Raw genomic sequence first — 26,902 nt, 5'->3', positions numbered from 1 at the left:
CCCCCCACTCCACCCCATTCCTCCTCAACCTTTACCATCTCCTGCTTGCCATTGGTTACGTGGGAGAATCGCTGCTTTCTGTCAAATAGTGCCACAGCATCTTTAACAACCACCTGTAAAGTTTGGTTAAATTCTAATTTTCTCCCATTGGGGGCATCTCTCCTCATCCAGATGCCCTCTTGAGTGCACTTTCAAGCAGAGGTCACTATCTGCTGCCCAGCTTGCCAACAGTCACTTCTTGAGTTCCAATGTGAAGGATATCGAGTTAGATGAGGTACCAAAGGGCATCTCCATGGAACTGGGAACAGCTATAGGCAGGGTCTTCAAGAGACGACTGGAAAAAATTGGTTGGACAGAAAAAATAATGTAAAGACGGTGCATCGGATTACCTGGGATCCTTTTAGTTTCATCCCCAATGAAAAAATGTTGAACTGGCACTGCCTAGTCTGTAGTCACCACTCCGCAATGACACAAGATGTGCCGTATAACTGGACTATCATAGAACATAATGGATACATGAGAGTGATCAGAGGTAGTGGGCCCGAACGGGGCATCTCAAGGCGTGCCCGGTTAGTTAGACTTTCTCCTGCACCCTTCAGCTCAAAGATCTTTTGCGCCATAATTTACTGGAAGTGCGAGCTGATAACGGGCAAGGGCAATGGAGCATCTGGGACCTTGGTAAATGGCGGAACTAACAGGGTATCTCCTTAAACCAATGAGATTTCAGGATAAACAGAGGAAGCACTGAGAATGAGGGTGAATTAATGGGGGTGAATCCAATGTCAAATCAGGTACAGAAAGAGAAATAAAGTGAGGGAAAGAAAGATTGATTCGACAGACAGAAAAAAAGAGACAGAAAGGAACAATAAGAAAAAGAATTAAAAATATTAAATTTGACATTTTTAAAATCTCCAAAAACAATTCACTACCTGAAGGAATGAGAATCCACAGTTTAAATTATCCACTTTCTGGGCCAGAGAGGTTGATTGGCAGTCATTAACGATCATCACGTTAAGAGGGTACTTACGCTATTAAATACTAGATTTAACTTTCTGTGGCGAATTTAATGGGCAATTTATGTGTAAATGCAGCAACATCATGAAACTCATGGGGAGATTAAGGGCGAGATGCTGTTTTCACGAGGCTAACGGCGGAGCTGTGCAAATTGTCCAGCCGGATGGGCCAATGGCCTCCTTCTGCACTGTATCAGTCTATGATTCTATGATTCACAATTCACAGGGTATTTCTTCCTCGCCACGATTTGCACATTAATAACGGCGTGCGTCGTTCATACGCCGTTATTTATTCAGCAAATTACAGTCCAATAACTCTACAATTCAGATGAGTTAGAAAACATTTGTTTCTCATTCCTGCGATTTATATCCTCGGTTCCTACTAGTGAGATTATTGCCTTGCAGTCACTCCTGGATATCCATTCCCCTCCATGCAAAACACTCCTATCTATTAGTCTCTGCAGTAGTACATGGAATATAAAGGGCATGATTTTTATTTGGAGCCGGGGGAAGCCAGCCAGAGAGGCAAAACCCACTGCTCTCTCATTCTGGCTGATGTCGTCGCGGGGGAAGTTCACGTAATCGGACGCCCTGGCAAACAAGCCATTCGTCACCTGCCTTATGTGCAGATGATTGACTTACTCTGGAGGTGTCATTGGTGGCGCCCTGAGGCAAAGAAATTGAGGCCATTGTTTATTTTTACTGCGGCGGGCAATGGTTGGCCATCAGGTCCAGCGGCGAGCAGCTCTTCTTGAAGGAAGCTGCGGATGTCTGCACCCGCCTGCCGACTAAATCTGAGCCTGCGCAGGCACTACTCCTCAGAGAGGCCCAGGAAGCTCAGCCTCTGCCTGTATACCATCTCACGTGGGTAGTATCTCCTGCATCGTCAGCCCCTCCGTTGGTCCCCTCTTTGCTGTTGTCCAGGTTCTTGTTGCGCATTTCTGTCTTGTGCGCCTGCAGATTCCAACACAGCACGACATGGCTGCCGTGGATAGTCATTTTCCTCCTCCTCAGTTGTCCTCTAGAGTACACCCCGATCCTGATCTTGTCAGTTTGAGAGGCTCCAAAGTTTTGTGAAAGATATCTCAACACAAGAAGAACTCTCAACCAAACGTTTGCCTGAGAGAACTGAGAGAACAGCTGCAATACCTGAGCGTTTATTGAGATGTGTCAATCACAGGTTTAAAAGCCCAAATCAACTTCGGCTGAATCTTGCCTTTGTTTCACTGCCGATTCAGAAGGCCCTGGAAACCCATGCAGGAGAAGTTAAATTTGTTTCTGTTTAAGAATCAATTAAAAAATCCTGAAACTCCCTACTTAACAGCAGTGTGGGAGTACCTTCACCACATGGACTTCAACGGTTTAAGTAGAAGGCCCACCAACACCTTCTCAAGGGCAAATAGCGATGGGGGAATAAATGCCAGCTTTGGCTGTGACGCCCACATCCCGAGAATGAATTAAAAGAAAGCTGACCTTATTGCCCCTGAACTTGGCCTGGATGGAGACGGGTGGAATTCTGCCACAGCTCGAGCTCTTTATTGCGAATCACTCTTCCCTGCTGTAAAGAGTCTGCGTGCACATAGAAAGAGAGGACAGAACCAGTTTCAGCTTTGTTGCTCTTGTGAGCAAATAGACTGCTGACACTTACTGCCAAGGCTCAGGCATGGTGAATAGCCAGTTTGATGAGATACTAGAGGGCAGATGGCCGAGGGAGCTGTAACCACTATGACTTTACGAGAGCGAATAAAAATCGGAAAAAAATGATGCAGAACCAAACTTAAGCAAGAAAGACTTGCGTTTATATAGCGCCTTTCACAACCTCAGGACATCCCAAAGCACTTTACAACCAATGAAGGACATTCGAAATGTAGTCACTGTTGTAATGTAGGAAACACAGCAGCTGATTTGCGTACAGCAGGGTCCCACAAATAGCAAGGTGATAATGACCAGATAATCTTTTTAAATGATGTTGGTTGAGGGACAAATATTGGCTAGGACATCAGGGAGAATTCCCTTGCTCTCCTTCAAAATAGTGCCATGGGATCTTTTACATCCACCTGAGAGGGCAGACGGGTTAACGTCTCATCTGAAAGACGGCACCTCCGGCAGAGCAGCACTCCCTCAGTGCTGCACTGGAGTGTCAGCCTAGATTTTGTGCTCACATCTCTGGAATGGGACTTCAATCCACAACCTTCTGACTCAGAGGTGAAAGTGCTACCACTGAGACAAGGATGACACTTTAACAACAGCACTGTGGCACGGCGATGGCAGGGGAACCCCATTCTAATTTAAGTGATATTGAATTAAAATCTTCATCCTATTTTGGAATGCGATTGAGAAAATAGTTCAAAAATGGCAAACACATTATACAGATATAGCAGAGTTTCAGAGAGAGTTTAGAACTTGCAGCAAAGATCCATGACTCAGATGCATTACTGAGCCATTTACTGGAGGCTGTACTGGCAGCCAAGGAAGCAACCTTTACAGAGCAGCCTAGATAAAACCAAACACCCTAATTACTGTCTACTGAAGGCATGGAGATGCCCCTTTGATGTGTAATTATTTCTGTTCTTCTGGGTTAAAGTCAGATCGCATTCACTTTTCTGATTTCTCGGTCAACAAAGTTATGGCTTTAATTTGTTTCTTCCTTGCTTTCATTAACTAGTCTGACGTGGAATTGGTTTGAAATTTTGTCCTTTGCTTGCTTTTGTTCTTTGATTTGACTGCTTTTCAAAGATAAATGGGAACCCTTTGCATTTTCACTAAATAGTGGGACACGTTTAAGATCAAAAGGAAATCATTCGTGAATCCCGAACAAGCCCTATTAAAATCTGTCTGATTGTAAAAGTCTTGGAATAATCTGGCTGGTCCAAGTCAAGTGGAACATAATTTCCATAAAACCTGTTTAAAAGCCTCATTTGCAGCCTTTGATCTTCGAATGATAGCAAAGCTGCTGCCCGAGTAGCTCGGTTGCTAAGTGCATTGCTTATTGAGGAACTAAACCATGCCGATGTCCCAGGTTCAGTCCTTGTTCTGTGTTGAATCAGCTGATCTGAGCTGGGGTTTTGGGATGGTGTTGAGCCACTATGATTGGCCTGGAGAGTGGGGGGGTGGAAGCAGGTTTAGGAACACGGGAATAGGAGTAGGCCATTCAGCCCCTCAAGCCTGCTCTGCCATTGAATTAGATCATGGCTGATCTGTACCTCAACTCCATTTACCCGCTTTAGCTCGATATCCCTTGATACCCTCACCTAACAAAAAATCTATCAATCTCAGTCTTAAAAGCTCCAATTGTCCCCAGCATCCACAGCCTTTTGGGGGAGCGAGTTCCAGATTTCAAAGATTCCAGGTTTCCTGCTCTTTATTGATATCCAGAGAATTTTGTCAGAATGTTGGACAAGCCTAGGACCCGGCTCAACTTGTTACTTATCATTTCCTTACTTCTCTGCAGAAAGGAACCATTCTCAGATTGGCAGACGATGCAGGCATTTGTGCAGGGGTTAATAATTCATAACAAATCAGCGAGTTGCAGGGCGAGTCCGATAAGTTGGGAGAATGGGCCTAAGTGCAGTGTCATGCACTTGATGTTAGGAACCTCCAGTCATGTCTATAACATGGAGGAACACCCATTAAAGGAAACCGATCAAAAAAGAGACCTGTGGGTAGTAGTTGAGCTATCTTTAAAGGTGCACAAGCAATGTGAGGCAGATATAGAAAAAGGAGACCTAGGCTTTAGTTTGTATTGCTATGGTCATTGGGGTAGAAATTGGTATGTATTGTGCCCCTTTTTCGGGTGCAAATAGATAATAGAATGGGGATCATAGAATCATACAGCAAAGAAGAAGGCCATTCAGCCCATCGTGCCTGTACCAGCTCTTTGAAAGAGCTATCCAATTAGTCCCGCTCCCTCTGCTCTTTACCCATATCCTTGCAAATTTTTCCTTTTCAAGCATGTATCCAATTCCCTTTTGAAAGTTACTATTGAATCTACTCTCACCACCCTTTCAAGCAGTGCATTCCAGATCATGACGGTTCACTATATAAAAAAATGTCTCCTCATCTTCCCTCTGGTTCTTGTGCCAATTATCTTAAATCTATATCCTTTGGTTACCGACCCTCCTGCCAGTGGATAGTTTCTCCTTATTTGCTCTATCAAAACGCCTTATGATTTTGAACACCTCTATTAAATCTCCCCTTAACCTTCTGTGCTGTATGGAGGACAATCCCAGCTTCTCTATTCTCTCTAACTAACTGAAACCCCTCATCCCTGGTACCATTCTGGTAAATCACCTCTGCACCCTCTCCAAGGGCTTGACATCCTTCCTAAAGTGTGGTGCCCAGAATTGGGCACACTATTCCACCTGGCACCTAACCAGTGATTTATAAAGGTTTAGCATAACTTCCTTGCTTTTGTACTCTATGCCTCTATTTATAAAGCCAAGGATCCCGTATGCTTTTTTAACAGCTTTATCAACTTGTCCCTGCCACCTTGAAAGATTATGGGTTATGATGAGAAAGTGGGTAGGTGGAATTGATCCATCAAAAAATGGACAGGGGTTCCTGCGTGCACCTCCACCCACCATTAATAGGGAAGGGTTTCAATCTATCAATGTCCACCTCATATGTGATGCCAAGTCCCTTATCCTGCATGTCAGTGACTGCTCTCCAATGCTACCCAATCATGACACTTTTATCATGCAATACTTCGCCATGCCAATAATAGTAACTCAAAAACCATGATTTAGGATGTTTGATTTGGTGATCAGAGAAATCCCCTGCAGTCATGGATTTTGACTCCAATACGTCATCCACAGACAGAGGGGGAGAAGAAATACAATGAGGACCATGGGAGCTTCAGGAAATATCATAGAACAGGCTATTGGCATTCAGAAGTCTAGTTTTAGGTCCCTGGACAAATCTGATGGAGCCCTTCAATACTGCTCAAGAAGAGCATCCAGAATTCCAGTAGCTTGCTGCATGCTGCATAATGTTGCTATGCAAAAAGGAATACGACATCCTGAAGCTGAAGAGGGTGCTAAGGAAGAAGAAACAGAGAGAGAGAGAGGGCCCTCCAATCCCATAGCAAGAGGAGGTTAAACAGGAAGGAGGGGATTTGGAGCAAGAGTTCCATCAGCATGCAGCCAGCTATGTATGGCTGATTGCTTTCAATAAAACAAAAAAGTCGTACAGAGAAATAAAAATATTTTTCCTATAGTCTCCCTCACATCCCCACACTCCCAGCTGCCTCATTGAGACCTGTATTCCCAAATAACGCCAGTAATAGAAATCATATATTCTCACACTTCGTCCACTTACTCCATTAAATTGCATACATTCAAAGAAATGAAATCTGAGGTCTATGTAGTCAAACAATTTTTACTTTCCATTATAATACTTTCCAAATTATAACAATAATTTCAAAGATTAACCCACTACTTCGATTTCCTAAGGTCGGGGTGGTGGGGGGGCGGGGGGGGGTCAGAGAGGAATTTCCCAGAATTTTTTCTCCCCAAATTGGCATGGGTTTTTATCTGTTTTTTCGTCTCTCCCAGGAGATCACATGGTATCAGGTGGGGTTGGAAGTGTATATATTGTGATGCACAAGGTATCACAATTGTGTGGGACAGGCTGGGTTGACCAAAGGGTCTTTTCTGTCTGTCATTGTTCATATGTACTTCTTACTACTGTGTCCAAGCAGGTAAATGGAGTTGAGGTACGGGTTAGCCATGATAAAATTGAATGGTAGAACAGGCTCGTGGGGGCCAAATGGTCTACCTCTGTTCCTATTTTAACAATTTGTCGTTGGCCTCATTTCACAATGAGTTTCTCCGTCCCCTTTCTGGAGAAGCGCATTTGAGGGGGCATGGGCAGAAGGCACAATATTACGATCAGATCACCAGGGCATCAAATAATGAAGCAGTCCGAGCCCGCATGCAACAAGACCTGGACAACATCCAGGCTTGGACTCTTAAGTGGCAAGTAACATTCGCGCCAGTCAAGTGCCAGGCAATGACCATCTCCAACAAGAGAGAGGCTAACCACCTCCCCTTAACATTCAATGGCATTACCGAATCCCTTACCATCAACATCCTGGGGGTCACCATTGACCAGGAACTTAACTGGACCAGCCATACAAATACTGTGGCTACAAGAGCAGGTCAGAGGCTTGAAATTCTGTGGCGAGTGACTCACCTCCTGACTCCCCAAAGCCTTTCCACCATCTACAAGGCACAAGTCAGGAGTGTGATGGAACACTCTCCACTTGCCTGGATGAGTGCAGCTCCAACAACACTCAAGAAGCTCGACACCATCCAGGACAAAGCAGCCCGCTTGATTGGCACCCCATCCACCACCCCAAACATTCACTCCCTTCACCACTGGCTCACAGTGGCTGCAGTGTGTACCATCTACAAGATGCACTGCAGCAACTCGCCAAGGCTTCTTCGACAGCACCTCCCAAACCCACGACCTCTACCACCTGGAAGGACAAGAGCAGCAGGAACTTGGGAACAACACCACCTGCACGTTCCTCTCCAGGTCACAAACCATCCCGACTTGGAAATATATCGCTGTTCCTTCATCGTCGCTGGGTCAAAATCCTGGAACTCCCTTCCTAACAGCACTGTGGGAGAACCGTCACCACACGGACTGCAGCGGTTCAAGAAGGCGGCTCACCACCACCTTCTCAAGGGCAATTAGGGATGGGCAATAAATGCCGGTCTCGCCAGCGACGCCCACATCCCATGAACGAATTAAAAAAAAATCCTCGTATTACATGCAGTATGGATACACTCCTGATTGTAAGATGCTCAGACCATTGACAGGAGGGACTAATGCTGCTGTAACTGAGAGAACAGCTAAGGCAGAACTGAAACAGCAATGTTGGTCTTAAAACTTATTAGAAGTTCATTTTAAAGCTTTTTTAAAAAAAAAATATTTGGGGAAGCTTTGCAGGTAAGAGGAAAGCAGCATCCAAATAATGCAAAGAATGGAAAATAAAACCTTCATTATATATAGTCAAAAAGTTTAAGCAAATACAAAATGGAATAGCAATCATTTAAAAATAATCATAAGCTGGCTTATATTTTGCTGCAGTTGTACATTTTTTAAACACGTTTACTACAAAGGAAATTTGATATAGCACTCCTTATGTAAAACAAAACGTCACAAAATGCATTATAAGGTAGAAAAAGATACTGAGCGGAAAGTAGGAGAAAATAATTTAGGAGAAGGCTGAAGATTCAGAGAAAGAAAAGTGTTCTTAAGAGGCTTTTAGGAGACAGGAAGGAAACTGGCAAAGCAAAGGGGTCGATTTCGAGATCGCACCATCCTCAAATTCGGTAAAATTACAGAAGATCAGTGAGAGGTGTTCAAAAAAGAATTTAACGTGATACAGAACCAGTTATACCCTGAAGGGGAAAGAGATCTACATGCCAAAAAAAAAACAGCCTTGGACAACAAAAGAAGCAAGGGACAACATAAAACTAAAAGAAGATGCATATAAAAATGCAAAAAATAGCACAGATCCTGGTGACTGGGAGAGATACAAAGAACAGCAAAGGGTGACAAAACAGATAGTAAGAGCTACAAAAAGGGAGCATGAAAAGAAACTTGCAAGGGATATCAAAATCAACACAAAGCATTTTACAATTATATTAGGAAAAAGAGGGAGCTCAAGAGCATTGTGGGCCTCTTAAAAACTGATAATGGTGATATTGTAAATGAAAATAAGGGAATGGCGGACATGTTAAATAATTACTTTGCATCAGCATTTACAGTAGAGGAAGAGGATTGCATGCCGGATACCCCAAGGAAACTAATTTTGAATCAGGGACAGGGACTCACCATAATTAACATAAGAAAGTGAACAGTAATGAAGAAAATAACGGCACTAAAGAGTAACAAATCCCCAGGACCAGATGGTTTCCATCACAGGGTTTAAAGGAAATACGTGAGAACATTGCAGAAGCCCTAACTATAATCTTCCAAAGTTCTCTCGATTCAGGAACCGTTCATTTAAGTTGGAAAATTGTGCAAGTCACTCTGCTATTTAAGAAAGGTGAGAGAGAGAAACCAGGGAATTATAGACCAGTTAGCCTAACATCTGTTGTCGGAAAATTAATAGTGTCTATAATTAAGGATAGAGTGACTGAACACCTTGAAAATTTTCAGCTTTGTAAAGGGTAGGTCATACCTGACGAACCTGATTGAATTTTTTGAAGAGGTGACTAAAGTAGTGGACAGGATGTCTATGGATGTTGTTTATATGGACTTCCAGAAGGCTTTCGATAAAGTCCCTCATAAGAGATTGTTAGCTGAAGTTGAAGCTCATAGAATTGAGGGCAAATTATTGACCTGGTTAGGAAATTGGTTGAGTGGCAGGAGATAGGGAGTAGGGATAATGGGCAGGTACTCAAATTGGCAGGGTGTGACTAGTGGTATCCCACAAGGATTTGTATTGGGGCCTCAACTATTCACTGTATTTATTAATGACATAGATGATGGGATAGAGAGCCACATATCCAAGTTTGTTGATGACACAAAGATAGGCAGCATTGTAAGCAGTGTAGATGGAAGCATAAAATTACAGAGAGATATTAACAGATTAAGTGAATTGGGAAAAACTGTGGCAAATGGATTTCAATGTAGGCAAGTGTGAGGTCATCCACTTTGGACCTAAAAAGGATAGATTAGAGTATTTTCCAAATGGTGAAAAACTCAAAATAGTGGAGGTCCAAAGAGACTTAGGGGTCCATGTACAGAGATCATTAAAATGTCATGGACAGGTACAGAAAATAATCAATAAGTCCAATGGAATGTTGGCCTTTAAATCTGGAGGACAAGAATACAAGGGGGTAAAAGTTATGCCAGAGCTATACAAAACCCTGGTTTGGTGGTAATGATCATAATTCAGTTAGTTTTAGCATAGTTATGGAAAAGGACAAAAATAGAACAGGACTTAAAGTTCTCAATTGGGGAAAGGCCAATTTTACTCAGCTAAGAAGTGATTCAGCAAAAATGGACTGGAACCAGATACTTGAAGGTGAATCAATGTCAGAGCAGTGGGAGGCATTCAAGGGGAAGATTCAAGGGGTTCAGAGTAAACATGTTCCCACAAAGAAAAAGGGTGGGGCTGCCAAATCTAGAGCCCCCTGGATGACAAGGAGCATACAGGGTAAGATAAGGCAAAAAAGGAAAGCTTATATCAGACACCCAGAGCTCAATACTAGAGAAAGCCTAGAGGAGTATAGAAAGTGCAGGGGTGAAATTAAAAAGGAAATTAGGAAAGCAAAGAGAGAGCATGAAAAAATATTGGCAAGTAAAATCAAGGAAAACCCAGAGATGTTTTATAAAAACATTAAGAGCAAGAGGATAACTAAGGAAAGAATGGGGCCTATTAGAGACCAAAAAGGTAACCTGTGTGTGGAGATGGAAAATGTTGGTATGGTTCTTAATGAATACTTTGCGTCGTCACAAAAGAGAGGGACGATGCAAACATCGTAGTTAAGGAGGAGGAGGAGTGTGAAACATTGGATGGGATAAACTTAGTGAGAGAGGAAGTATTAAAGGGATTAGCATCTTTGAAAGTAGATAAATCACCAGGCCCGGATGAAGTGTATCCCAGGCTGTTAAAAGAAGCAAGAGAGGAAATAACAGAGGCTCTGACCATCATTTTCCAATCCTCACTGGATATAGGGGTGGTGCTAGAGGACTGGAGGACTGCTAACGTTGAACCATTGTTTAAAAAGGGAGCGAGAGATAGACCGACTAATTACAGGCCAGTCAGTCTAACCTCGGAGGTGGGCAAATTATTGGGATCAATTTGATGGACAGGATATACCGTCATTTAGAAAGCACGGAGTAATCAAGGACAGTCAGCATGGATTTGTTAAGGGAAGGCCGTGTCTGACTAACTTGATTGAATTTTTTGAGGAGGTAACAAGGAGAGTCGATAAGGGTAGTGCATTTGATGTAGTCTACATGGATTTTAGCAAGGCATTTGACAAGGTGGCACATGGCAGACTGGTCAAAAAAGTACCAGTCCATGGGATCCAAGGGAGAGTGGCAAGTTGGATCCAAAATTGTCTCAGTGGCAGGAAGCAAAGGGTGATGGTCGACGGGTGTTTTTGTGACTGGAAGGCTGTTTCCAGTTGGGTTCCGCAGTGCTCAGTACTAGGTCCCTTGCTTTTTGTGATTATATTTTAATGATTTGGACTTAAATGTAGGGGCTATGATTAAGAAGTTTGCAGATGATACAAAAATTGGCCATGTGGTTGATAGTGAGGAGGAAAGCTATAGACTGCAGGAAGATATCAATGGACTGATCAGGTAGGCATAGAAGTGGCAAACGGAATTCAATCCGGAAAAGTGTGAGGTGATGCATTTGGGGAGGGCAATCAAAGCAATAGAGTACACAATAAATGGGAGGATACTGAAAAGTGTAGAGGAAGTGAGGGACCTTGGAGTGCATGTCCACAGATTCCTAAAGGTAGCAGAACAGATAAGGTGGTTAAGAAGGCATACGGGATACTTTCCTTTATTAGCCAAGGAATAGAATATAAGAGCAGGGAGGTTATGCTGGAACTGTATAAAACTGGTTAGGCCACAGCTTGAGTACTGCGTACAGTTCTGGTCACCACATTACAGGAAGGATGTATTTGCACTGGAGATTGTACAGAGGAGATTTACGAGGATGTTGCCAGGACTGGAGAATTTTAGCTATGAAGAAAGATTGGATAGGCTGGGGTTGTTCTCTTTGGAACAGTGGAGGCTGATGGGAGATTTAATTGAGATGTACAATATTATGACGGGCCTAGAGAGAGTGGATAGAGAGGCTGTATTTCCCTTAGCAAAGGTCAATAACCAGGGGGCAAAGATTTAAAGTGATTGGTAAAAGGATTAGAGGGGAGCTGAGGAAATATTTTTTCACCCAGAGAGTGGTGGGGGTCTGCAACTCACTGCCTGAAACGTGGTAGAGACAGAAACCTTCAACTCATTTAAAAAGTACCTGGATGTGCACCTGAAGTGCCGTGACCTACAAGGCTACGGACCAAGTGCTGGAAAGTGGGATTAGGCCGACGTGGACACGATGGGCCGAATGTCCTCATTCTGTGCCGTAAATTTTCTATGATTCTATGATTCTAGACCACACCTGGAGTATTGTGTTCAGTTCTGGGCACCGTACCTTAGGAAGGATATATTGGCCTTGGAGGGAGTGCAGCATAGATTTACTAGAATGAACCTGGACTCCAAGGGTTAATTACAAAGCGAGATTACACAAACTGGGGTTGTATACTATGGAATTTAGAAGATCAAGGAGTGTTTGGATAGGCTGGGGTTGTTTTCCTTGGAGCAGAGGAGGCTTGATTGAGGTGTACAAAATTATGAGGGGCCCAGATAGAGCAGACAGGAAGTACCTGTTTCCCCTAGCGGAGAGTTCAAGAACTAGAGGACATAGATTTAAGCTGATTGGCGGAAGGATGAGAGGGGACATGAGGAAAAACGTTTTTACGGTGGTGGGTGTATGGAATTCGCTGCCCGAATTGGTGGGAGAGGCAGGGACCCTCAACTCTTTTAAAAAGTACCTGGACTTGCACCTAAAGTGCTGTAAGCTGCAGGGCTATGGATCGGGTGCTGGACGGTGGCATTAGAATGGGCACCTGATTGTTCTTCGAGCCGGCGTGGACACGATGGGCCGAATGGCCCCCTTCTGTGCTGTATCTTTTCTATGGTTCTATGATTTGATCGAAGTTTCCAAGATATTGAGGGGAACTTTTAGGGTAGATAGAGAGAAACTATTTCCGCTGGTTGGATAGTCTAGGACTAGGGACATAGCCTAAAAATTAGAACCAGGACTTTCGGGAGTGAAATTAGGAAACACTTCTACACACAAATGGTTGTAGAAGTTTGGAACTCTCTTCCACAAATGGCAGTTGATGCTAGCTCAATTGTAAATTTTAAATCTGAGATTGATAGATTTTTGTTAACCAAAGATATTAAAGAATATGGGGCTAAGGCAGTTATATGGAGTTAGGCCACAGATCAGCCATGATCTCATTAAATGGCGGAACAGGCTCGAGAGACTGAATGGCCTGCTCCTGTTCCTATGTTCCTTTGTTCCATTCACAGCAGCGAGAGCCCCGAGCCACCTTGGTGGTTAAACCTCATAAGGATGCAGCAGTGAGCTGCGAGTGGCAAACGGACAATTTCGTGGCCAATGGATTGGACTCTATATTTTTAGCCTACTGCCCCATTTTCCAGCATAGATGGGATGGTAGACACGTGCAAATTGGCCCCAAGGTGTTTTGGGGAGAGAATTCCAGAGGAGTGGATGTAGTGACAAAGAACTGAAGCAATTTACAGGACAATATACTTAACGTAACGACCCTGGCAGCATTTTAGCGCTCGTAGTTTAGATCTTTTGGGGGGCAGGTTGGGGAAGGCTTCGCCAAATTGGACATAGGTGCCATCCAACTTTTCCAGAGTATTTTGCACTGGGCCACTTTTCTTCCACTGCCAGGAGGAGGTGGTGGTGTAGTTCCATCTCCCCCTCTTCAAACACCCTGCAGGGATGTGTTGTGGGGTTGAGCAGAGAATCAATTCTCCTGCCTGCTCTCCCAATATGCAAATGTGACTGCCATTCGGACGCTAGTGAGCAGGGAGCAACGCAGAGCTACTAGTATAACTCAGGTCCATTGTTTGTACTTTCATACAAGTCTCAACCAGTACCTGTGGCAATATCTGCACCTTTAGAATAATCCTATAGGACTTCAATCTACTTCTCTCATCTTTTAATTTATCGTTAACTATTAGGATTTGGAATTAATAAAAAGTTGCATTTTTTCTGAACAAAATAATTTTTAACAATTTTATTATTTTCCAATTAGGAATTGGACTGATTAAAAGGTCCTATTTTTTCAACACAACAATAACTTGCCATTTTTCTTTCAAACTGCATTGAGAGATGTGGAAGGAAAATAATAGCAAGATCCAAAAGGAATCAGGAGGTCAAGAATAATATAAATGTGGAGAATAATTATTTTAAAAGATTTAAGGACTCAAAAAGTAATGAGGACTGGGAATCATAGAAAACTCTGTTGAGCATAACTAAATGAATATTGAATGATCTAAAAGTGAAATGAAAAGGTAGATTGCAGAGACCCTAAGGGAATAGAGGCAAATGCTATGGCAGTGGGTGAATTGGGTAGCATAAGTGACCAAATACCTTTATTAAGGAATAATGTTTGGAAGAAATATGCGAGATCACAAAACACACAGCTGATGTATTAGATTAATCCTTCACATTCAGATTCATTCCTTACAAATTCCAAAGCCTGCTCAGAATCTACAATATATGTGAGTTCACTGTACCTGGGCCAGATCAAATACACCCCTGAATCGTCAAGGAAATCGGCTAGCTTCCACATATTATATTTAGGAGCTCCAAAAAACAGGCAATTCACCTGATGGCAGCTCCTGTAATCTTGACATTGAAGAAAGAAGGGGGTCGATTTTGCAATGGTGACGGTTGGCAGTGTTGGGGGGGGGGCCTTAAAGGTGCGCGTGGCAAACCCGCATGAACCAAACTTACTGTTGCCAATGTGATCGCATGGTGATTACTGATGATTAACTTCCTCTCCGAGTTTCATGCCAACCTGCTTGACCGGGGTGGGGGTGGGGGTGTAGAGTGGAAGACCCAGGGGGAGAATGGAAGATCGGGGGGAGAATGAAAAATCAGGGGGGAGAAGGGATGATCGTGGGGGGTGAAGAGTGGGACATCGGGAGGACGTCGGGGGGGTGGGGGTGAAAAGTGGGACATCGGAGAGGGAGACATCGGACATCAGAGCAGGGTGCAAAGGTAGGTTCGTTAAATCAGAAGCGGTGGGTAAGCCACCCAGGTAAGTTACAAATCATTCTAATCATTTACTCTGTCACAGGTAAAGTGCCTTAAGTACCTCAATGAGGTACATTTGGTTCTTTAACTGTCATCCCGCCAGCTTTAATTGCCGGCGGAACTTCCACTTTCAGGTCGCCCACGCGCACACAGGTGGGTCCCTTGGAAACTCGGAAGTCGGCTGGTTGGAGCCAGCTTCTGAACCCGAACGGGATTTCCGCGATTTTCGGAGCCCCTCCGCCCCCAATGCACCCAAAATTGCCCCCTAAAATTGAGCCCAAGGTGTTGACGTTTCATAGGATCATAGAATCATAGAAGGATACAGCACAGAAGGAGGCCAATCGGCCTATCGTTCCTATTTGAAAGAGCTATCCAAATTAATCCCATTTCTTTGCCCTTTCCCCACAGCCCGGCAATTTTTTCCCCTTCAAGTATTTATCCAATTCCTTTTTGAAAATTGTTATTGAATCTGCTTCCACCATCACAGTGGTTTAATTCAGGAATCAGAGATGCAGCCACCTCAACAATCACTGTGGACAAAATAGTCAAGAGGATTTTAACCCTTTGACTGCCTAAACATGAGTTTAGTCATCTGGACGTTGTACAGCTGTAGAAGTTCCATGGAATCTACTCATCAATGACAAGAATTTTGACATTTTAGAGACAAATTTTGTGCCAAAGTCTGGCCTGATCATGCTGGTGATGCAAATGTGTCCATCTTCCAAATTTAGGTTTTTCATGGATGGAGAATTGCTCTGAGGTCGACAGGTGGTGGGAGCAAGGAGACAAAAGAGGAAAAGCAAGTAGAACAAAGGCTAGGAATAAAGGGTAAGAATGTATAATATGGAGATAGAATAGTTAAACTAAAAAAGGCCAAAGAGACCAACAGGGAAGAAAAGAAAACAAGAGGGGGAAAGGAATGAGAGGGTAACCAAAGGTAAATTGCATAATATTTTTTATTACAATGCTGTTTTAAGCTTTTTATTTAGTAGTTTAGGATTAAAATTATAGTGACAAATCTAAGTATGATGTTTGAGTAATTTTATTACTGTAATATTAGTGTTCACTTCAGCATCACACCATGATCTGTTTATCAAACAAAACCAGTTGGCCCAGGGAAACAAAAATTTTCCTCGACCTAATGTTTTAGACAAAAAGCCCCCAAATTCTGGTAACTTCCAATGATTTTCAGGTGTTTACATTCCCCATAATCTTTGGTTGGAGGGGGTTGGGTTTCCGCTTTCGGGAAATTGCACCCAAAATGTGCTTGAAATTTCGGTGTTTTTCCAATGAGGTTACGCTTTGCATAATCCCAAATGTAAAATTTCCCATGAATCAGCGCAATGGAGCAGCATTATCGAGCGTAATTGATTAGTAACTGGGAGCAGAGCCAATCAGGCCTCAAGTATCTGGGGGAGAGGGTCATATAAAAGCCACTGAAAATGATTCCCTTTAGGGTGAGGCTGAAGATCAAAAGGTAAGGACACTTCTCTCTCTCTCCCCAAAAACTTTCAACTTCCTTGCGCCCTGCCTTTATAGGTTCAGGAGCATTAGACTGAATGATTTAAATTAACGGGTGCAACCGGCGGGAACTCGTCATCCCCACTATTTCGACCTGGGGGAGTGGCCAGTTTTGTGGGTGGGGCCACTGCTTCGGGCCATGAGCGTAAGCGGATTTGGTCGTAACTCACTTACGTTTTAAATTCCCTGATCTTTTGCACTGGTTCAGCCGAGTCCGCCCGGGTTGCATTGATGTAACTAGCGGAAACCCGATCCCCAAGTTTTTTGGGCGAATTCTGTGAATAGTCAGTTTTGCTGTCAATTATCAACATTTCTAGATATTGAACATACTGGAGCATGCTGGGACCTGTAGCAATCCTCACTGTCCTGTCTGTTCGGCTGAAAGTGATGCGACTGATAACCTGCATGAACTCGAGATACGGGCCTTCATGTAAGTGTAGGAAACTAATGGAAATCTTTGTTACAGGCATTTCAAGCACATAACTTCTATTGTATAAATAAGTAGAAACATTTTCTTGTAAATGTTATAATACTTTAATGTCTTTACTACTTTACGAACCTTGGTCTCGCTCGTCAAAGTAACTGCGGTGGAGTGAGAATCTTGAGTGGGGTTCAGGGTCTCTGGGTCCCACCCAATTCCCTTGCCTTTCAGCTGCACTCCCAGCCCTATTTTGTCGGGAGTGTGCTCCAGGCCCAAAAAAACCATGAGCCCTATATTTCCAGGAGTAAGTGCTCAGCTGAGTAGAGAAACCAAGAGGAGGCTGAAAAGAATTCTATGAAAACATAATACAGAGAGTTGATTTGTTCCTGTTTGCTTTCTGTTATTGGTAAGTGTTTCTGACTGTACATGCTTGATTCTTAGTCTTCATATGTCCTTAGCCGTTCCTTCTTGGAAGTTTACTTACCTGTCGCTTTGTGTTTGATTTGTACATTCGCAAAATGTCAGCTGGGCACAACTCCGTTAGTAGAGTCAAAAGATTGCAGGCTTAAACTAGGTTGACGCCTTAGTGCAGTGCCGAGAGAGTGTTGCATTGTCAGAGATGCTGCACATGGGATGGGATGATAAACTGAGGCCCTGTCTGCCCATTCTGGTGGACGTCAAAGATCCCATCACACTATTTTGAAGAAGGGGAGGGAGTTCTCCTAGCATCCTGGGCACAATTAATCCCTGCATCAACACCAAGAGAAATTAACTGGTTGTTCATCTCATTACTGTTTGTGGAATCTTGTGTGCAAATTGGTTGTCATGTTCAGCTGAGCATACTTCAAAAGTAATTTGTGTGAAGCACTTTGGGATTTTGCTCAGAAATATAAGGTGCCATATAGATGTGATAAGGAGCTATATATATGCAAATCTTTCTTTGTGCTCCCTACCTCTTCAAGTTAAGTGTGGCATAAACATTTGCTTGTTAAAAAGGGATCACAGACACAGGTGTGCACGATAGGCAAGATTTTTGGATCGACAGGTAGATGGATAGACAGATGCATGTGATGTTGTACCATTTTTTGGCACCAAGTGGCAGTGTTGCATTTTGTAAACCAATTTATCAACAGTTCATTGGAAAGACGTCTAGCAAATATTGTGTGCCATTTTAAAGAAGAGTACAAATCTGATTTTATTTTGCACTGCATCTACAAGACAAATTTTACTATTACTTTACCTCCCAACTTTTTGGAAAAGTGTTAATGGTGGTTTGAATTTATAAAGCAAATCACAGACAATTGAAAAGGCAAGGAAGGCGAGGGTGTCACATTCTGATCAGAATAGCAAAACGCTGCTATTATTGGGGAATAAAGGATTGCTGTCAACAAGAGTGTAATTATTGTTTATAAGTGAGGTTACCCCTTTATGTCTTCACAAATAAAAGAAAATCAATGTGACTTTGTACAGGGAAAATCATTCAAGTGTAATGCCCCTGAATACATATCAATCAGCTGCATTATTCTTAAAAAATTAGTATTTGATAATGATGAAGGAAAATTCAATGGATGATAAAACTTTTCAATCTTTGTGCAAGTTAATTTTTTTCACGTTTTTTTTTCTTGCCGAAAGTGTACAAGTGCTATTTTTTTAAAAATCGTTCTGATCTGAACTCGCTACCACAAGGAGTAGTTGAGGCAAATAGCATAAATGTATTTAAGGAGAAGCTAGATAAACACATGAGGGAGAAAGGATTAGAAGGATATGTTGATGGGGTGAGATGAAGAGGGGTGAGAGGAGGCTCTTGTGGAGCATAAACAATGGCATGGATTAGTTGGGCCGAATGGCCTGTTTCTGTGCTGTAGATCCTATGCAATTCTATGTAATCATCGGCAATCAAGGGCTTGCTCCTGCAATTTGATGAGATGTGCTCCCTTTGAGCACCGGATGAGGGAATCACTGCTTAGATGATCCCACAGAACCATGTCGCATAACTCTGCAGTGTCGTGTGCCACAACATTTCTGGAGCATTTCTCATCACAGATACTGGTTAGGATAATGGCCCTCAATGATAAATTTAGTGAAATACTCTAGTGTGGAAGCACTGCCAGGCCAGCTTCTCTGATGGCTTAGTGGGTAAAAGCACCACCTGATACTAAGCCATACAAACCACAGATTCCAGGTTTGATCTGTGATTAATTGGCTGGTCTGAGCTGCAGTGGCAATCTGGGGACTACATTTGGCCTGTGAGGGCTAGGGAGGAGAAAAGCAAGCCAGGATTCTTGCTTCTGATTGCTATTACAGCAACCCTTGCATGTGACCATTGAGTGATCTGGCTCATGTGTAATGCCCTCCATAGTCCAATAGCTGATCCACACTTCACATAAAGAGTGGCTCCTTGGGTAAGCACGGAAGGGAGTGTAGAGATGCAGTATGTATCAGCTCTTTCAGGAAAGGCTAGGAGAAGATCAGAAAAAAGCATTCCAAGGACTGTGAAAATTGTTTGTTGTCAATGAGTGTTGATAACCTGCGAATGTACAATGTAGAATTCTATTTTAATAGTTGTCTGCAGAAAGGTATCTTCAGTTCTGAGAAAGTTGCTCACAACACATGGTAAAGATGAAATCAGCACAGGGATTTGTCTTTGGAATTAATCTCCAGACTCTAACTTTGGCTTTGTTTCATGTAGAAATAGCCAGTCAAATTGAGCTGAGAATCAACAGCATTTGATTTATTCACTTCACATCAAGCTTTTCAGTCTCAAATTATACTGCTGCAGTTTGATTCCACTGGGAAGAGAAAAGAAAAGTTCTCTGCTATAAACTGAAGATTAATGCACAGAGCTTTGCCATGCATTCATGAATAGTATTTACCAAACAAAAGTAGAATTACTTTTTTATATTTCGATTTATTGTCATTCGGTACAAATTGGGAACACATATATAGCCGAGGATGTCCCAAAAGGTAAGACTTAATTTTTTTTTGACTATCTTTAGATTGTTTTTCTCTTTAACTGATGGCTTGCTTTGTAAATGGACAACCCTGGTCCAGCACTGAGTCAGTCACGCCTGGTATAAGAAAGAAAGAAAGACTTGCATTTATGTAGCGCCCTTCATGACCTCAGGACGTCGCAAAGTGCTTTACAGTCAATGAATTACATTTTTGAAGTGTAGTCACTGTATTAATGTAGGAAACACGGCAGCCAATTTGCGCTCAGCAAATTCCCACAAACAGTAATGTCATAATGACCAGATAATCTGTTTTAGTGATGTTGGTTGAGGAATAAATGTTGGCCAGGACACCGGGGAGAACTCCCCTGCTCATCTTTGAATAATGCCGTGGGACATTTCACGTCCACCTGAGAGGGCAGACAGGGCCTCAGCTTAACATCTCTTCTGAAAGACGGTAGCTCCTAGGTTTGATCCCAGATCTGTACTCAGTTATCTCATCTCAGCTTGAATGGCAGCAATTGACCTCAATACACCATAGCAAGGGACGAGAAAAGCAACAAGGGTTCTGACTCCTGACTGCTATCCAATAACTCCGACTGGAAGGTGAGTGGACATATGGTGAGGACAGGATCGAGTCCAGCTTTGAATCCCTCCAAGACCAGATACCCGTGCTGACATGCTAGCTAGTCTCACAAATGAAGAATGGCTACTGGACAAGGTACCTAGCATTGCCAATGCCTGTGGAACCATCCCCTGGCAAGAGTTAGCATCTTCAGGAGAGAAAGGGAGAAAATGGCCATTGGAAGAATAGGAACATAGGAACAGGAGTAGGCCATTCAGCCCCTTGAGCCTGTTCCGCCATTCAATGAGATCGTGGCTGATCTGTATCTGAACTCCATTTACCCGCCTTGGCTCCATATCCTTTAATACCTTTAGCTAGTAAGAATATTTCGGTCTTATGTTTAAAATTATTAATTGAGCTCGCATCTATTGCTTTTTATGGGAGAGAGTTCCACCCTTCTACCACCCTTTGTGTGAATCAGTGCTTTCTAACTTCTCTTCTGAATGGCCTGGCTTTGATTTAAAGGTTACGTCCCCTTGTCCTAGACTCCCCCATTTTCTCTCTATCTACCCTATCAGTTCCTTTCAAAATCCTAAAAACCTCGACCAATTTACCCCTTAACCTTCTATATTCCAGGAAATACAAGCCTAGTTTATGTAATCTTTCCCCATAACTTAATCCTTGGAGCCCTGGTAACATTCTGGTGAATCTGCGCTGCACTCCTTCCAAGGCCAATATATCCTCTCTAAGGTTTGGTGCCCCGAACTGTACACAGTGCACTAAATGTGGTCTAACAAGGACTTTATTTAGCTGTAGCAAAACTTTCTCCCCTTTATATTCTAGTCTTCTAGGTGTAAGGGCTAACATTCCATTAGCCTTTTTGATTATATTTTGTCCCTGACCACTACATTTTCATGATCTGTGTACATGGACCCCTAAATCTCTTTGGACCTCCACTGTTCCTAGCTTTTCACCATTTAAAAAATATTTTTTTCAAATGGTCCAAAATGGATGACCTCACACTTACTGCATGGTCATTTTGGCTTTCCTCAACCCAGTTTCTAGTAGGTATAAATACGTACAACAAAACTGTTTGTATTTGGTACTAATTTATTAGCTTTTTCCAGGGGCTATCTATAAGGAGTGTGAGGCAAATGACGAAATCTGGGCACAAATTAAACTGAGGGTCTATTACAATCCAACTCAGAGAGCATGGCACCAATAGTATTTACTGTGCAATCCTCAAATTGTACCTCTCTATAAAGGCCCCTATCTGTCCAAGACTTCAATATTTCTCCCACATCTGGGGAGATCCTTCTTCTAGGTTTTCTCTCAAGTCGCTGGAAAATATACAAGGAAAAGCCTGTCGTCTGATTAGTGACCCTCTGATCTCTCTCTCTCACCCTCTGATCTCTCTCTCTCATCATTGTATCCTTTCTTGTCTCTATTCAATGACATTAATATCACTATGGTCATTGCACCTCTGAACAATCCCATTTTTGTGCCTCCTAAGCACTACATGTTCCACCCTGCACTCTCACTATGTTGAAATCAAGTTTTATTGTGTTATTCAAACTCATTCTCCTATTTTAACTCATTCCTTCAAAGGACCTTAAAGCTGTTGAACTCTTTACTTCGCTCAGCCTTCCCTTCCTCCGATGGACTTTTAAAACCCAAGGTTACTACCTAATCATGACTTCATCTTCTCTCCTACTCTTTTCAACTTTGATGGCGTCCTACATTTTAGGCCTTGGCTTTCCAATGGGCTTATCAATAAAAAAGAATCACTTCCCAATCCGGGGGTCACAGACTCAAGATCCACACTTTCACCGTCTTGGCCAAGCTTCGCTGACCCCTTGTACTCTTGAAAGGCACTATATAAATGTAAGTTCTTTCTTTCTTACTCTAATAGAGCAATTATAAGATTGTCGTCCTCATGTTCAAATCTCTCCATTACTTGATTCCACCTCTGTGATCTTCTTCAGCTGTTCATCCCAGGATGCACCCTCCACTCATCCAACACAGTCTACTTTTTGTTTTGGTGGGGTGGAGGGAGCAGAAAACAAAAAGTAGACTGTGTTGATATGCCGCCATCCTCCGAAACCCTCTTCCTTCCTACTTTCAACAGCTTCCTCAAAACTCCCCCTCATCCCCAAGTCCTGTTTCAATCTCTGTTTTCTCCCATGCTTGGTGGTCCCTTCTCTGCAATTACTTTGAGACACGATCCTCAAGATGTAGACTGACCAGAGCACTGAGCAGTTCTGGCATGACATCCCTGCAACATATAGTCTACAGACTTTGTAATATAATTCAGTGTTCTTTTCATTTTGGTTGTTGCTTACCCGCCTGGTTCCCGCTGTGCGGGTAGGGTTAAAATCATTCCCCCCACCGTCCGCCATGTCTATGCTATAAAGTTTTTCATGTCGTTCTTGACATCTGACCTGTTGAAATAGATAGAGCTGTATTTTCCCACTCACCTTTTGAAAAAATTGTTACACATGAAAATGTAAGCTTTACATCAGGGCCTCTGCACAAGGGTTGGGAGGTCAGAATCACACAGCTGTAGTAATTCACTGTAACTATTAGCTATCTGAGGATGAAATGTCAATAGCTACTGGTCTAAACACTCATTTATTTGCCAAGTACTTAGGAGGGATAGATTATACAGGCCACTGCAGGAAATGGGTTTGAATTCAGAAATGCTACATACTTCATTGAAAAGGAGGTGGAAAAAGCTGAACAATATATCAGATCTATGTGCTTACAGTGGACACTTGCTTGTTTAAGAACTGACTGCAGCACAAGTCTTAAGCTCAAGCACATAATGGGCCATTACTATTATTCTGATTCAGAATAGGATTTTTTTTCTCCTACTATTTGCTATTTCGTTCACTTCCCATTCAAAGAGTTATTTATGCAGCTGAGCAGTTGCGTTGTCTGGTCCAAATACAGTGCGACATTCTACTAATATTTCAGTACAGGTTCTTGTCCCTGGTCTTCTGTGAAATCTTAGTAGTATTGCTTTAGAAAAAATAACTTGCAACTTCCACTGTGACTTTAGTGGGCAAACGCACCTTAAAATGAAGAGGTCGCAGGTGCAATCCTCGAGCGGTGCTGAAGTTAGCTCATCTCAAGTGAGGTGGCAGCTGGGATGCTACAATTGATGTCAATACCTCTGGGGTAGAGAGGAAAAATCTGCCACGGTTCGAGCTCCCAATCACTGGAAAACGTGCACCTGTGGACAAAATGTGAGGACAAGATCCAGCTGGACTATGGTGCCCCTCCATCTTAGAATAGTCTGCTGATGCTCACCATCTAGGGGACAGGCCACTTTGGTGAAGTACTGGAGTGTAGCCAGCTCTAGCATGAGCAGGATGTTTAGGAGAGAAGGTGAAAGATCTGGAGAAAAGGAGAAAAAAAAGTAACAGCTTTCAGCCATTTTAAAGTTATCACAGATTTTACATCGCATACATAGGTTGCCCCAGAGTACATTGTGCAACAAGGCAGCATCAAATGCGTTATTGTACGGTAAATTCTGAGATATGCAAGCAGAAAGAAACTGGAACATTCATTCTGTAAGATTTGGCCGTTTTTGGAAAGAAATTCTGGCAGTAGCAGAGCATTGTAGGAAAGGATTTTTTGATCAATTCGGACCTGATCCTGGAAGTGCAGTGTAAACCTGGCTATAAATTGTTGAAATATTCTGCTGCTTCCTCAGTAGGAGGCACTGGAGTGCTACACATTGAGCAGGAGAAAGCTACGATGAGTGCTCTGGGTTAAAATATATCCACAAATGTGACCAAATTGTGCTATTTATTTAAGTGAAGCACCCCAGCTATAAAAACAGTTACAGTGCAATGAACTGGAAAATAACATTTTACCCTGGGCTGCTCTCTGTGGATGTCACACGAAATCATTTTCGCATTTGCAGTCCATTGCTCAGCCTGCACTGAGGTTGAAAGCACTGTGCCTTCCAACCTCTTTACATTCAACATTTTCACCGACGTCTGCGATTGCCATGCCAACTCTCCCCACTTTGAGTGCCACATTGACCATCTTTGTGCCCACACTTGCATGTTCCGTATGCTTTCACTCTATCTTCCTGCTTTTCCTTTTTTTCTCCCTAATTTCCTCCAAAAGGCACTGGGGGGGTGGGGGGGGTGAATTTTGACTTTAGGCAACAATGTAAAACGGGTGATATCAATTCAGCCGCCCGTTGTACATCTCTCCCGATTTTCATCTATCGCCCAAAGTCCAAATTACACTCCCACCCCCGACTCTTGCTGGTGTACAGTTGTCTTCCGACAGCTTGCCCGAGTATGTGTGAACATAGACAATGAGTGTTGGTGGCTGTAAGGGGGCATCAAACACAAGCCTGATCCGTTCCTCCCCTGACAACCACACTCATGGGGATAGATCTTGACTTTGTGCGATAGTGTAAAACGGGTGATAGCGAGTCGGCAGCCCATTTTACATCTCTCTCCATTTTTATTCCCATTCACTTCAATTGAAATAAAAATGGGGAGAGATGTAAAACAGGCTGCCGGCTCGCAATCATTCACATTACACTATCGCACAAAGTCAAGATCGACCCCAAGTAGTTTCCCGCAGGAGTTCACCAATTAGGGATCAGGGGCAGGGACAGTGGCTGATCGTTTCCCTCCCATCCATAGCCAAAGCCGAATAACACCATCCAACGTACTTCCCATCATTTGCGCTACAGCCACACTGGAATCAAAGGGATCTGGAGCAGCCCAGTAACACCCTGCCTGAGATCAGCTTCCTCAGTACAGGCTCAAAACTGAACCTGCGATCTTCCTGTCTGTGTGGCTTAGTTCCATATTCTGAAGTGCATTTATCAACGGAGCCACGGGAGGTGGAGTGGAAAGAAAACATTCCTCTCACTTTCTAACCAGGAGCTGCGTGCCTCACAACAAGTGCAACAATTAAGAACTATACACTGAATAGTTTACTGCTGCTGAATAGGCTTCATAGAACTACAATACCTTCTCAATGTAATGTATTGTCCTACGTACATCATTGTCAGCTATTTTACCCTTTCACTTCAAACATACATCTTTTGCCCATCATATCATGGTAAGAAATGCCAAAAAAAATTAATAGTACAATAAATATTACAGATAACAAAAATGACGGTCACTAAGGCTACAGCTGTAATTCTATTTGATGTTTTTAGCACCATTCATAAAGCATTTGAGCTTCACTTTTGCAGTTTACGATGTCCTCTGAACTATACGATTAATTTAACCTTGCAGCTCAGTGCCAGCCATGTGTTAACCTTTATAGCGCTTGTAACCCATAAAACACATAGGACCAACATGATTATTTGATGAACTACCATCACCTTAAAATTGTGATGTGCCTTTTCCTCTGAGGGTCAATCTCAGAACAGTACAAATTGGACCGGAAATATTTAACATCTGTAATGGCTGTAAGTATTTGTGTGGTGAATTATTGCTTGCCTGTCAATGAATGTGTGCATTCAGGTCTGTCAATAGTTCAACATGTCAATGAATGTGTGCTTACAGGTCCCTCAATAGTTCAACATGTCAGTGAATGTGTGCATACAGGTCCCTCAATGGTTCAACATGTCAGTGAATGTGTGCATACAGGTCCCTCAATGGTTCAACATGTCAGTGAATGTGTGCATACAGGTCCCTCGATGGCTCAACATGTCAGTGAATGTGTGCATACGGGTCCCTCGATGGCTCAACATGTCAGTGAATGTGTGCATACAGGTCCCTCAATGCTTCAACATATCAGTGAATGTGTCATACAGGTCCCTTGATGGCTCAACATGTCAGTGAATGTGTGCATACAGGTCCCTCAATGGTTCAACATGTCAGGGAATGCGTGCATACAGGTCCCTCAATGGTTCAACATGTCAGGGAATGTGTGCATACGGGTCCCTCGATGGTTCAACATGTCAGTGAATGTGTGCATACAGGTCCCTCGATGGCTCAACATGTCAGTGAATGTGTGCGTACAGGTCCCTCAATGGTTCAACATGCTTAGGGACATCGGAATGCACAGGGCTGGTAAAGAGCATTTTCTTTTATCTGGCTGGACCCAAAGTTCAAAAATAGCTCATCTCATTGGAGGCTTGTCAGTTTCAAACCTATGTACTGTAATTCTCTGCAGATTAATTGTAAATTTTAGACCATTTTCTAATTACTAAATTTGGAGAGGATGCTGAGCACAATTGGACGGAAAGAGACAGTCTATTGAGCCAAATGAAAAACGTTCAATTAATGCAGCGAGGCCACACTGTATGCCAGAATCAAACTTGACAGCACATATAATTGAAATTTGAGCATCCATCTGACTCATTTCATGGCACCAGGATTTGAGATCACAAATGAGGCTAAGCTTACAATCCATGTTGACAATCTAGTTCAGTACTGAAGGAGTTCTGCATTGTCGGAGGTGCCTCCCCCAGCCCTACAACCCTCCGAGATATCTGCGCTCCTCCAATTCTGGCCTCTTGCACATCCCTGATTTTAAGCACTTCACCATTGG

This window comes from Heptranchias perlo, chromosome 14, assembly GCF_035084215.1.
Source record: "Heptranchias perlo isolate sHepPer1 chromosome 14, sHepPer1.hap1, whole genome shotgun sequence".
NCBI classification, from domain to species: domain Eukaryota; kingdom Metazoa; phylum Chordata; class Chondrichthyes; order Hexanchiformes; family Hexanchidae; genus Heptranchias; species Heptranchias perlo.
Note: the sequence above shows the minus strand (reverse complement) of the source record.